The sequence below is a fragment of the Anas acuta genome, chromosome W (genome assembly GCF_963932015.1).
Source record: "Anas acuta chromosome W, bAnaAcu1.1, whole genome shotgun sequence".
Lineage (NCBI taxonomy): Eukaryota > Metazoa > Chordata > Aves > Anseriformes > Anatidae > Anas > Anas acuta.
In genome coordinates this window covers 17,280,685-17,295,340 of record NC_089016.1, presented here as the reverse complement: position 1 = coordinate 17,295,340, position 14,656 = coordinate 17,280,685, and the positions used below count along the sequence as shown (strand labels likewise).

The 14,656-nt window shown below is 41.2% G+C and overlaps 1 protein-coding gene across 4 annotated transcripts in view; it reads right to left on the bottom strand.

The window, feature by feature from the left end:
• Positions 1-13,072, bottom strand: part of LOC137847008 (zinc finger RNA-binding protein-like) — a 207,528-nt gene extending 194,456 nt beyond the window's left edge. For all 4 annotated transcript variants that reach the window (XR_011090716.1, XM_068665204.1, XM_068665205.1 and 1 more), the window contains exon 1: positions 13,063-13,072. The gene's annotated coding sequence lies outside the window, so the exon portion shown is untranslated. The remainder of the gene's footprint in view (positions 1-13,062) is intronic.
• Between the last annotated feature and the right edge of the window lie 1,584 nt (positions 13,073-14,656).

The window sequence follows — 14,656 nt, the reverse complement described above, 5'->3', positions numbered from 1 at the left end:
TTAACTTTTTAGAAAAGGGGGGACTGAGAGAGGGAGTTAGGGGCAAGTAGAGATAGAGTGCTGACAGCATGAACAAATTAATTAAAGCAAGAAGCCTTGGGCCCCTTTACCAAGGTCAGTCTCCTAATAAGAGTGTGAGCTTATTTTAAGAAACTGGTAGAAGCTGGTCCTGCAGATGGACAAGAGCCAAGGAGCAACTGAGTCTGCGCAAAGTCAAGAGGTCAACTAGCAGTGACGAGGAAGAGTCATCAATCTTCATCCCCACGACCCCTGATGACCACCACCAGAATACACTGCACAAGCGCAGATGGGAGTTTATGGAAATGACTCCTTGGAACTAATTTTAATATGAAGCGGGGACAGGTTATGAATATGTATAGGCATATTGTGAAACTTCATGCATATGTAACTACTGCATAAAACCAAGGCAAGTTGCCGCATCAAGTGCGCACGACTTTGGCGGGACTACCCCCCTGTGCTGCCCAGCGCTGAATAAACATACCTACTTTACAATCTTACTGATTGTGGAGTCTGTTTTCCGCAAGTCATTACTTTTATTTCCATTTTCCCTTGTTCAAAAGAGATTTTTGCATCCAATTTTTCCAGCAAGTCCTTTCCTAATAAGGGCCTTGGTGAATTGGGTAAGCATAAAAAATGATGTATTCCTGTCATTTTTCCCAACTTAAATTTCAAGCATTGCAAAAAATGTCTTTTCCTGTTGGCCAGTTGCTCCTATTATATTTTCAGACTAAGCACTTTTCCAGAATCAATTTTTGGATTAACACAGAGAAAGAAACTCCCGTAACCAACAAAAAAAAATCCAAGCCTTTCTCTTTTTTTCCCTAGCTTTATTTCAACCAGTGTACCTGCTAGGGTAGATGCCCCAGGTCCCCGTCATTCCTGCTCTGACTGTTGCAAGTTTATCCTGCAACCTAAGGCAATCTTTTTCTTTTTTTTTTTTCCCCTCCAATGTCCTTCCTTCTTGTAGTACGCACACTGGTTCTGTTCTAATGTTCCTCTAAACCCCGCTGAAGTCCTTTCTTTACCTTTTTTCAATTCCCCCTTTCCCCCCCCCTTTCTGTTCTAGTGCAGCTATTGTTTGTTTACATAACTTCTGTCCTTCGCATCTGCCCTATTCCTAAATGCTTTCCACGCTGCATTCAGTAACCTTTCTGGGTCTTGTCCCTCCAATTTCTGTAATTTCTTTCTGCTATCAGGGGCTGATTGCTCTAGAAAGAGGCTAGTCAATTGCCTCTGTCTTCCGAAGCCAGGTCCAAATTGTTTTTTTTTTGTTTTTTTTTTCATTGCATTTCAAAGTTGGTCCAAAAATTCCGTAGGGGTTTCTTTTGGACCTTGTTAGATAATATACATGTTTGAATGATTTATAGCTTTCAGAACCGGTTCTCAATTCCCAATTTAATGAGATTTTGGTATTTACTTTACCATTCATAATTTCCGGAGAGATTAGGGTCATAACTTCCGGAGAGATTAGGGTCTCAGTGGGGGTCGGTCAGGGGAATGCAATTGTCTACAGTTCCCTGAGTGGTCCCACTGGCAATCTGAGCTCACATATGAACTGATATAGTATAAACTCACTTTAGGATAGAATAAAGCTTGTGGTTAAAAGTTAGCAAGGACAAAGTAAACGACATCTTGTTATCTGTAGACCTTTTGTTATGTTTAAGCATCTTGTTATTTGAAAACATCCCAGTATCTGTTAACCGTTAGTCAGGCTGAGACTTGAGATAACTTGAGTCAATTGTTTTGTCTTGTTAACTGAGACTTCCTGTTATCGGCCGACCCTCAGTTAAATTGAAAGCCAACTCAGCGTTTTTACAGCTTGGAAAACTGATTAAGCAAAGGTGAAAAGTGCATTATGAGGAAGACCTACGGCCTTCCTCCCAACGACCACTGCCCACATCCTGAAGACCCCGGCCCACAATTCTTGGAAGGCTTTGCGCAAGCGCAAGGACTGATAAGCTAATTAGCATACGAAGCGAGGGTGGGCGGGGTTGGGTAATTAATATGTATAGGTGCTAATTGAATATTCATTGTTTTGCTGTATAAATATGAGATAGTTTGTTACTTCGAACATGCACGATAGGCGGAAGGATCCCTCGTGCATCCAGCGCTGCAATAAAGAATATGCCACTTAAAGAAATTTTGGCTTTGATCTTTAAATCAATTTGGCACCCCAGATGGGACAACCTCTCTGCCGGTCCGCAGGACCCGCTGGGGACAGGACTCCCTAGGGTACCCCCGGGATTTCCCGGAGGGACTCCTCGACTCACCGGATCACTGTGGAGGCAGACAAGGACCCCATCATTGTAAGTGAGTATATTCTTTATTCTGGTTTGGTTTTCTGGTAGACCGGTCATCTGGGACTGTCCAGTAAGTCGGAAGGTGATCTTCTGCAGGACAGTATTTGGTATATACTTTGTGGTTAGTACCACAAGTATATCTGGGGACCTTGAGGTCCATCTGTATCTGGAACTGTCTGTAAGTCGGAAGGTGATCTTCTGCAAGGCAGTATTTGGTATATACTTTGTGGTAAGCACCATAAGTATATTTGGGGACCTTAAGGAAAGAGCTCGCTTTAAGGTCCATCTGGAATTGTGTTGCCTACTTTGGTTTTCTGACTCATGGAGTGTGATATTTAACTCTGGTTATTGTTACTGCGATTTTGGCTATTTTCTTGGTGATAATAGTAGTTTCGTGGCGTTGTTATAAGAAAGATATCATTACAGTGTTACATATTTTGGTTTTCTGACCTATCGCATGTGGAATTTGACTCTGATTATTGTTATTGTGATTTTGGCAATATCTCCTGGTAATAATAGTAGTTTTGTGACATCGCTATTGAAAGATACCTGTGTGCCCACAGTTTTGTAAGTGATACATGTATTCTGAAAGTGTGAACTGGAAAATGGGGGGACGAGTAAGCAGTGAAATTCCTAAGAAAAGTACGTTGGGCTGTATTTTGAGTTATTAGAAGGATATAGGGGGGGCTCCGGGTGGAAGTGAAAATAAGAAAACTCTGACAAAATATTGTAATCAATGGTGGCTGCTTTATAAGCTGGAATGTTGAAAAAAAGTGGCCTTTTAATGGAGCTTTAAACTATAATAGTTTGCTACAGTCAATGTTGTTTTTGAGAAGGAAAATAGGATGGAATGTTGTATACTGATGTTGTTTCAGCATCTTGGAGGGAAAAGGTACGGAATTAAGTTGGTCCCTGACTGCGCTTTTGATGCTGGCATTAGAAAAGTACAGGCTGGAGAAAGATAAAGGAAGTGTTAAAAGGGTTATTGCAAGTGTTAAAGGTGTTTGAAGTTGAATGAGCAGGGAAAGAGGATGTAGGAATGTTAACAGTTCTGCCTCGGCCTGGGGCTGAGACCTTAAAATCTTGGGTGTTAGCCCTCTGGGGCAAAGGGATCATGATGGGTCCCAGAGAGTCTTCACAGAAACAGAAAAGCAGTTAACTCTGAAAACAACCTGAGTTCATGTGTGAGCTCAGATTGCCGATGGGATCGCTCAGGGAACTGTGGACAATTGCATTTTCCTGACCGACCCCCACTAAGACCCTAATCATCCTGAAAATTATGAACGGTTAAGTAAATACTAGAATCTGGACGAATTGGGAATTGAGAATATGCTTCCAACAAGGTCTAAAAGAAACCCCTGTGGAATTTTTGGACCAACTCTGAAATGTAATGGGGAAAAAAAAAAAAAAAAAAAAAAAAAAAAAAAAACGGTTTGGACCTGGCTTCAGAGGACAAATCGACTAGCCTTTTTCTAGGGTAATCATCGGCCCCTGATTTCAACAGGTCTAATGGGGACCCGGGGAATCTACCCTAGCAGATCCTCCACTGATTATAATGAAGTTAGGAGAGGAACAGAAGTGAAATTTCTTATTGATATGGGGCAACGTATTCAGTTCTAAATCAAGCATTAATGCCTTTACGGAGTGATTATGTTAACGTAAAAGGGTGTAACCGAAAAGGCTTATTTTTGTGAACCTTTGAAATACAAGTTGGGGAAATGTTATATATGGAGTGGTAATTCGTGTGGAGAAAATGGTTGATATTAACAAAGAAGGGTGATTCAGGAGACTCCATGCAGTCTGGGGTTTCTTGTTCTCCAGGTGGTTTCTTGTTCTCCAGCCATTAAGGCATGGATGTTTCTGGGTGTTTGCTGTTGTTGTTACATTCAAAGTTGTTTGACTAATTAAACAGTTGTTTTGAAAAGAACTGCTGTGGAGAGAAGAGTATTAGAGGGGAGCCTGCTCCTAAAAAAAAAAAAAAAAAAAAAAAAAAAAAAAAGCAACACTATGAAGTTACATCGGTACAGAAGCAGGAAAAAGAAGTGAAGAGGAACAGGCTGGCAGAATGGGGACTGTTAAGTTATGGAACTCAAAGGATTGTTTGTTACCTATCCTGATTGTATGTATGTATAGGCATACTCGGGTTATTATGTAAAGCAATGTTCTGTATACATGTATTTAGAACGTTTGATGTTTGTGTGTGCGTGTTGGTGGAGCGTAGACTCCCTGCACACCCAGCGCTGTTTACTTGCCTTTTATATACCTTTTATAAATATTACAAAATTCAGACCTCATTTATAACAGGAAACAAATGGGGATACATAGGTTTTTATATCTACCTGGATCTCCAAAATCTCTATTAGGTTGAGATCTGTTAGAACAATTAGAAGCAGAAATTATCTTTGAAAAAAGGAAAATGGAATTAAGGATAGGAGAAGAACAACTAATAAATGTGTTAAGCCTGGCACTAATACAAACCGACCCTAAAAGTGAAATACCCTTAGAGATCATAAATCAAGTATATCCAGGAGTTTGGGCCACTGAAGTCTCTGGAAGACCTAAAAATGTGACCCCAATAATTATTAAATTAAAGCCAGGAGAGAAACCCATTAAGGTTAAGCAATATCCTTTGAGGATAGAAGATAGGAAAGGAATTAAAGAGATAATTGATAGATTTATACAGTATGGATTATTGATTGAATGTGAATCAGAATACAATACACCCATATTGCCAATTAAAAAGGCAGATGGAAAAAGATATAGGCTAGTTCAGGATCTGAGGGCCATAAATAAGATCACTGAGGATATACATCCAGTAGTGGCAAACCCTTATACTTTGCTGACTAAATTAAGGAATAGTCAAGTCTGATTTACCGTACTGGATTTAAAAGATGCCTTCTTCTGCCTACCTTTAGCCACTGAAAGCCAAAACCTATTTGCCTTTGAATGGGAAAACCCTGACTCAGGCAGAAAGACACAGTTAACGTGGACAGTGCTACCACAAGGGTTCAAGAATAGCCCCACTATTTTTGAAAACCAATTAGCAAAGGAACTTGAAACTTGGATACCTCCAGACACTGAAGGGGCTTTGTTACAATACGTGGATGATCTCTTAATAGCTACCGAGACAAAAGAGAGTTGTATTCAATGGACTATAAGTCTCCTTAATTTTCTGGGTTTAAATGGATATCGAGTCTCTCAACAGAAAGTCCAGCTGGTTCAACAACACGTGACCTACTTGGGATTTGGAATTTCGGGAGGTCAGCGAGAACTAGGAACTGAACGTAAGGAAGTCATTTGCCAGACTCCAGAACTTCAAACGGTAAAGGAGCTACGAACCTTTCTAGGAATGACAGCTTCTTTCCTTAGCGGAACTCTGGATGAACCTATAACCCGTGATTGTACAGAAACAATGGAGACTGTGTATTCTAATCAACCCGATCTTAAAGAAGAACCTTTAGAAGATGCTGATGAATCTTGGTATACTGATGGGAGCAGCTTTGTAAAACAAGGACAACGTAAGGCAGGATACGCTGTTACAACTGCTCAACAGGTAATCGAGTCTAAACCATTACTCCCTGGGACGTCCACCCAGAAAGCACAGGTAATTGCACTTACGTGAGCACTGGAACTGGCAGCAGGAAGGAAAATAAATATTTGGACAGATTCTAAATATGCATTCGGCATGATACATGCTCATGGAGCGATTTGGAAAGAACGTGGATTGTTGACTGCCCAGGGAAAACAGATAAAACATGCTGAAGAAATTTTAAAATTGTTAGAGGCTGTAAAACAATCAGAAAAGGTAGCTATCATGCATTGTCAAGGACTCCAAAAGGGAAACGCTGATTTTGAAATTGGAAATCGATTGGCAGATCAGGAGGCTAAACAGGCAGCTGAAATAACTGAGGTGAAGGCATTGTCTTTAATACCAGACGGTAAAATCCAAACTATATACATGAACCAAAAAGCCAAATTATACAAAAGAAGACTTAAAATTAATTGAAGATTTGAAAGGTAAAATGAAACCAGATTAATGAGTATATTTAAAAGATAATTGTGTAATAATACCCTCTAATTTGATATGGCCCATAGTTTTTACAGAACACAATAAAACACATCGGGGAGCTGACACATTGCATAAGAGCATGAGTCAGACATTAGTAGGACGAAATTTATACACAACAATAAAACAAGTAACTCAACAATGTAGCATCTGTTTACGTAACAACCCCAATACTAAGAATAGAATAAAATTTGGAATAATTAGTAAAGGAAATTATCCAGGACAACAGTGGCAAATTGATTTTTCAGAACTCCCTAGAAAAGGGGGGTTTCGTTATTTACTGGTTTTGACTGACACGTTTTCTGGTTGGCCCGAAGCTTTTCCCTTTCGAACAAACAAAGCAAGAGAAGTGGTTAAAGTCTTGTTAAATGAAATAATACCACGCTATGGGATTCCAGTAGCAATGTCTTCTGATAGAGGTTCACATTTTTGTGCACAAGTGGTACAACAGATAAGTAAGATCTTAAAGATAGATTGGCAACTACATACCCCTTATAGACCACAGGCAAGTGGACAGGTAGAAAAAATGAACCATTTAATTAAACAACAAATAGCTAAAATCGGACAAGAGGCTAATTTGTCATGGCCTCAATCCCTCCCTTTAGCATTACTTAGAATTAGAGTTAAACCTAGAGTAAAGAAGAATTTGAGCCCCTTTGAAATTTTATATGGAAGGCCATATCAATTTATATTTAGTGGAGAGGATCTAATGCAGCTGGGATCAGAATATTTATATACTTATATAACTGAACTTCAAAAACAATTAAATAAAGTACATAAATTTGTGTTAGGGACTAGGGCTAGAGGGTTGGATCAACCAATCCACCCCTTTAAGCCTGCGGAATATATGTATAAAGACTTTTTCAGGACAACCCCTACAGGAAAAATGGAACGGACTGTATCAAGTGTTGCTGACAACTCACACTGCTATCAAGATTAGAGAACAAGCCGCTTGGATCCACTATTCCCGAGTGAAGAAGGCTCCAGGAGCTCCCTGAAAAGTAACACTGGGTGACAATGAACTGAAACTAAAGCTTAGTCGATCAAGATGAGGACATTATGGTCGGGAGTATTTGGTAATATGGTTGGTAGAAAATTTGTTCATAGAATTGTTTTGTTTTTATGGCTTGTAGTTGTAATTGTGATTCAGGAAGGTGCCTCTGTGATAATAGAGAATGGTGGGTGGCCTTGAACTAAAGCCGTAACAACAGAGGATAAGAACTTTAATGGAAAGTTATCAGTTATGGTCATCTGGCGAACAAATGGTAACTATTTATAAAAACCATCAGAATGGTGAAAATTAGGAGAAGAGTGGACACAAGATAATGTATCCTGAGCTCTTAGTTGTATGCAAGCACAGTTATGGTTGCAGGCAACGGCTGCCTTGATCATTAGGGAAGGAAGTAAAGGCATTTTTCCGGCTGAAGTCCAAAAGGCAGTCTGGGACAATGCCAATGATTTTGAGAAGTTCCAGTCCTCGTGGACCCTGGTAAATTGTACTTATGCCCATTATTAACATGGCTACTGCCTTCGTGCTTACTATACGGATGGAGAATGGGAAATGGCAGTCTGTAAATCTAGAATCATGTGTTACCAGGGAACAACGAGGATTTATTTGTGAAAGCCATACAATTGAGGCTCAGGATGTATGTTTTGACACGGAGCAAGGTATCTGTCACTTTGAAATTCATCCAAATACTAGCCAAAAGAATGTGCTTGTATATGTTGGTCAAGGGTGTGTGTGTTTAAGAACTGCTTGTGATTTTGTAGAAGTAGATAAGGAGAACATAACTCTCCATAGCAAACATCATTCTAATTTCTGTATTTGTAACTTTGTTAGAATCGTCGGGTGTGATATTCTATATTTGGCACCAGTGGTATCCCACCAGCTGATCAAGTCTAACAACACAATGTATCATAAGTTACTACCTACACCTATTGGGATGAACCTCACACTAGTGAAGCAACTAGTTAAACACCAAGACCTAATTAGAATTTTAAAAGGCATTCAGGAAAATGGAGAGAAGACTCTAATTACTGTCCATCATGATACAAAGGAAATAAGCAGAGTTTTACAAAGAGTAAAACGAGACACAAGTCACAACTGGTGGGATACACTTTTTGGATGGTCGCCAACTGTAACTGGGATTTTGAACACATTGAGTCACTCAATTATTGTTTTATTGATATTAGTTGGTGTAAGTTTAATATTGTCTTTTGTATTACTTGTTTGGAATTGGAAATTGTTACAACGAATGTCCATGTTAGCCTCCTTGACAAATGTGCATGGTAAGGTATTGAGGGGTACATATCATAAAGACTGGGAAGAAAATTTCCGTATTAAGTAAAAGAATTTACTAGATTTTCCAGAAAAGGGGGGAATGATATAGTATAAACTCACTTTAGGATAGAATAAAGCTTGTGGTTAAAAGTTAGCAAGGACAAAGTAAACGACATCTTGTTATCTGTAGACCTTTTGTTATGTTTAAGCATCTTGTTATTTGAAAACATCCCAGTATCTGTTAACCGTTAGTCAGGCTGAGACTTGAGATAACTTGAGTCAATTGTTTTGTCTTGTTAACTGAGACTTCCTGTTATCGGCCGACCCTCAGTTAAATTGAAAGCCAACTCAGCGTTTTTACAGCTTGGAAAACTGATTAAGCAAAGGTGAAAAGTGCATTATGAGGAAGACCTACGGCCTTCCTCCCAACGACCACTGCCCACATCCTGAAGACCCCGGCCCACAATTCTTGGAAGGCTTTGCGCAAGCGCAAGGACTGATAAGCTAATTAGCATACGAAGCGAGGGTGGGCGGGGTTGGGTAATTAATATGTATAGGTGCTAATTGAATATTCATTGTTTTGCTGTATAAATATGAGATAGTTTGTTACTTCGAACATGCACGATAGGCGGAAGGATCCCTCGTGCATCCAGCGCTGCAATAAAGAATATGCCACTTAAAGAAATTTTGGCTTTGATCTTTAAATCAGAACTCAGGCTGTTTTAAGAATTAGCTGCTTTTCTGTTTCCATCATCTCTCCCAACATTAGATCAATGTCTCCCCAGTCTAGATCCTGACTTTTTTTTCTTCTCTCTATTAAGTCCACCATTGGTTACAATATTACTTGAAGTCTTACAATTAACATTTCCTCTGGGTGGTCCACCAATGTCTTTCCAGTGGGCCAAGATACAACCCAGAGGGGTCTTTTTATCAATAACACTATTATGATGTCTTTTCTCAGTCTCTTACACTTCATCCATCTCTGGCCATATTCCTCAAGAATAGCGGAACCGCGGATCAGGACTCCACACTTGCTTCACAGTGATACTGCATTTCACTCACACAGCACAATCATGCAATCACACAGAGACCCCTTACACCTTCCACTCAAGCAACACAAACCAGCAATTACTACTACAAATAATATCACTTATTGCAACAAATTTCCCAGTATAAATTGTGATCCGTGTGGGTAGTTAGGGTCTGGCGGCCGGAAGATGTCGCGCTGTATGGAAAGGTGGAGCCCCTCCCTTGATGGACAGTAGTGTGTGGCCTGTGATGTAAGCAAGCGGAAGTGACGCTATGGGCCTCGGGTATATAACCCCATGTGACTCAATAATAAACGCCATTTGCCATCCACCACATTGGTGTCTGTGAGCTGATGGACCGAGCGGCCTGGGGTTGGTCGCCGTGCCGTTCCTGAACCAGGTCGCCACTGCCCCCTGAAGGCAACAAGTGGTGCCGAAACCCGGGAAAACTCCTGGATTCGGGTGAACGGCGGCCGGAGCGGCGGGACCAGCCCGGCGGGGAGGAAACTCCTGGACCAACAAGGAAGATGGAAACCCTTGTGAAGGTCGTATCAAAGTTGTGGAAGCTATGGGGTGGCTCGGCTGAGGAAGCCAGGGGTGCCGGTGGGGGACCAGAGCCTGAGGAAATCTGGGAGAGACCACGGCCATGTGCGCCCCAGTACGGTGCTGAACTAGAAGACGAAGAGTCGGGTGAAGAAGCCTCCGGCGGGAACGGGGATGAAGTGTTAGGTTTTACTAACACGTGGAAATGGGAGAAAGAGAACGGTTGCGGGGACGACAGGGGAGGAGGTAGAAGCGTGAGAGAGGGTCAGAGAGCCGATCGGAACGGCCATCCGAGAAAACGCTCTAGTGGCGCAGACGCCTCGCTGAGAAGGCGGCGGGGCGAGCCACGAGGCAGAGAGCGGCCCCCCCGCAGGGGTGGGGGGCGGGGCCGGAACTCGATGGGAGGGTACCGGAACGCAGAGGTGAGCAGTCAGTCAAGCTCTGACTCCGGATCAGATACCGATTCAAATTCGGAGGAGGAAATGGGGACAGATAGCAAAAATATCCCCATCCGAAATAAAGCTGCACCGCGAGGCGGAGAAACTCCTCTCATGAATTGGAGGAAAATTAAGATTGCGTGTGCCGTCTGGGCTTTATTGGCCATGCTAGCATTCCCGGTCTGGGTGACAGACGGGGGGCAGAGGGTTCACTCACCAACAAACCCTAAGGATGTACAAGCAATTGTTAAAGCCATTGTGGATAAAGGGCTTAATTCTGCAATGGTCTCCACCCTCATAGATGGTGTTTTCAGGGGAGACGACATGCTCCCGTTTGATATAAAACAAACTTGTAGACTGATCTTTGACGGGGGTGGGATGATCATTTTTAAACGAGAATGGGGGGACAACTGTATGAGACAACTGGCCCAAGTAACTGGGGCGGATCACACACTGTATGTATGGCTCTAGCCTGCAGCGGCTAATGGTTACGGTCCCAACAGTGATCACCCCCCAGGCGCAAGTCCAGGGCCTGAGGGCCCACGAAGGTATGGCAACTCATGCGGCCAGAGAAGCTCCAAACAGCCGACGCACCAACTTCAGAACAAAACTAATGAAAACTGAGTTTCTGTTCACAGGAATGGATCATCGGGCACCCCTGTAATCTGTATACCCCGGTGACAAGAGAAGACAATAAGTCAGCAAGCGTCCTGTCTAAGCCTGAGAGTTCCACACTGGCAGAATCCAGACAACAGCGAAGCAACCTCCGTGGGTGGGGGGCTGCAATGCCTTTGTGTGATCTTATCTTTGGACCTTGTATACTAAATATGCTTGTGTTGTTTGTTAAAAGTTGGTTAGAGAAAGTTTACATTATGTTGGTAGAGCACCAACAACTACTTTAAGAGTGTATTTACTCAGGGTTACCAGTTACCTCTTAGTTTTCTCCTGGCTATTGTGCCTTATGTTTTTTAGTTAAGTTATGATGTCTACGTCTTAAGATTGTTATATTTTAGCTAATTTGGTTGTGCATAGGGAGGGGGGAAATGTGGGTAGTTAGGGTCTGGCGGCCGGAAGATGTCGCACTGTATGGAAAGGTGGAGCCCCTCCCTTGATGGACAGTAGTGTGTGGCCTGTGATGTAAGCAAGCGGAAGTGACGCTATGGGCCTCGGGTATATAACCCCATGTGACTCAATAATAAACGCCATTTGCCATCCACCACATTGGTGTCTGTGAGCCGATGGACCGAGCAGCCTGGGGTTGGTCGCCGTGCCGTTCCTGAACCAGGTCGCCACTGCCCCCTGAAGGCAACAGATCCGTTAAGCATTTTCCATTAAGAAATGTCAAGAACACATTCAAAGTGCCAGAACAAATCCAAAACTAAAACAAAATACTGACTAAATCACATGGACACCCAGTGACTAGTAGTACAGGGCAGTGAGAAAAATCTCAAATAATTTTCTTCAGACGGATCTTCTGTGAAGCTATTTTACTTGCAATTGCGGGTGTCCTGTCAATCAGGAGCGCATTTTAGTAAACAAATCATAACCTTTTATTCCCTATTATCTGACACCTGATCACCTCCCCTGTTTCCTCATTGGCTGAGTATTACAGGTTCACAAGCTACTCGACGCTCCTCTATACCATATATGTACAATTTTTCTTTTTTTCAACCCTTTAATTTATCCTTTCTTATGTTTTGAGAACTTCTGATCTTTGTTTTACTGTTCTCACACTGCTCATCCTGTTTTTCTCAAGCTGCTACCTTAGTTTGGAACAGTGAGGCCTTCTACTGTCCACTTATCTACTTAGCATTTCTCCTTATGACCGCACAGCTACCTTGGAATACAGAAAATTAGTTCTCTATTTCAAAAAACAAAAAGTTTATCACAATTCCCCCCTCTTCTCTTCTTACTCCTATTGTTGCTTTTGCACCTCTCCACATACTGCACTCTTGAGTTTTTCCAACATTAAGGTGCAATATTCTTCTTCGCGTGTCACAGGGGATGACAGATATATAATGCCATGATTATTACAATACCAACAAATAGTTGTTTAAGCCAATTCTATTCAGGTAATCACAAAATTAGCTTCTCCCAAATGTTTCTAAATCTCCAGGAAGTGTCATCTTGAGCTGCTCTATGTAGGATCTTGCTGTGTTTTTTTTTCCCAAATGTTTTTTTAGATCAGTCAAATTTGTCCCATTTGATCTACATATATACAGCAACTAGTAATAATTATAGTGCACGCTCCTCCTTATGAGGTTATTAATAAATCTATTTGATTCTAGAGTACTATTTTTGCAAACCTATCAAACTTATGTTCTAGACCTTCAATATATTTACAATATTTTTGGATTTTGAAATACTTACAATAGCGTTTTCTAATTCACTCACCCCTAACCAAGGTAAAAAACACCTTGCAAAACTGTGAAATGCTAGAGAATTTTACTAGAGGATTATCTGGAGCCCACTTAATTCTGCGTGTGGTCTCAAGGGGGCTTTGGCTTTGTGGGTCTTCAATAATAGTTATATTTGGAATTATTGCCTCCAGGGTGCAAGCTCCCTTCCATCCTAGGGACAACACCTTCCTGGCTTTATTGTCATATAGCCAGTACTACCCCTTGCCATTCAGGACAGGCCATCCAGTTACAGCATTCTCATGTTGTATCTGGTGTGCATTATGTATATTAGCATTCCCGTGGCTACCATATTCAGTACAGTATGGATTATTCCCTACTTCATGGATATTTCCACACCCAGGGTCAGTAAAATTGCTCCCCGAGTTTTCTATCAATGTTGTTTAAAAAGCACCTTTGATAACACAGTATATTGTAGCCAGGATTGTGTGTAGGGTACTCAACTTCAAAATCTGTTCCTTCCTGGGACTGTGTATGATCTGTCATTTTTAGAAATCTAGAGAATCCAGACACAGTTGCTGCTGGAAATAGCAATCAGGGTCAAGGCCTTTTCAGTCTTTCTAGGCATCTGGGTCCAAATCCAACAATTATTTTGAAATAAAACTCGAGAAATGTTCTGGATTAACTGGAAATGCAGATTTTTCCTTCCATCCTATCACTAATCCATTGGGAACAGGTATTACTAAGATAAACTTAAAATACATCCTTTCTATATATCTATATACACCCCTATAATAAAGAAATAATAATTAAGAAAAACAATAAAAATCACAAACTAATAAGGATTCTTCTGGTGGGGATTAAACACTCCCCTGTCTTTTTCTCCCACTTTCAGAGAGTGTTCCCTGGAAACACTCCAATTCTGTGTAATTCAATCTGTTTTACTTATTAATTCATTAAGAATTATTCTAAGGAGAAGTTAAAGGTTTACAATAGATAGTTTTAACAGTTTCAACATTAGAAGTCTTTGTTAATGTAGTCTCTCTGGCATCAGGGTTAACTGATGCTTTTACCCAGGTATGAGTCCACCCTTTCTCAGTGGTTCTTACTGTCGTCTCAGTAGTCAGGAGCACTTGGAACAGTCCGTCCCACTCAGGTTGCAGTTTCAGTTCTCTCCATGCTTCCAGAAGAGGAAGGATGCGAAGGAGTGTGAAATTTCCACTTAATTCCTAGAGTCTACATTAGCCCTTGCAATATTTCTGACATAAGGTGATTTCTTTGATCAGAGTCAATATTTTCAACAATTCCATACCTGGGAGTTATTTGTTCTAGAATTACTTTAGTGCCAATGTTCACAGTAGCAGATACTGAAGGGAAAGCTTCCACCCACCCTGACAAATGATCGACCAAGACTAACAAGTATTTAAATCTACCTACTCTAAGGAGTTCTGTAAAATCTACCTATACATTTTGGAAGCATTGAATTCCTGGTTCTTGCCCCCCTTTGGGCTGACTGCAGATAATTTTCCTGTTTACCTTTTGACATACTACACAACTCCTGCATACTTGTTCAGCCAAAGTATATGTATTTGTAATAAATGACTGAGTCCCAAATAGGATTCC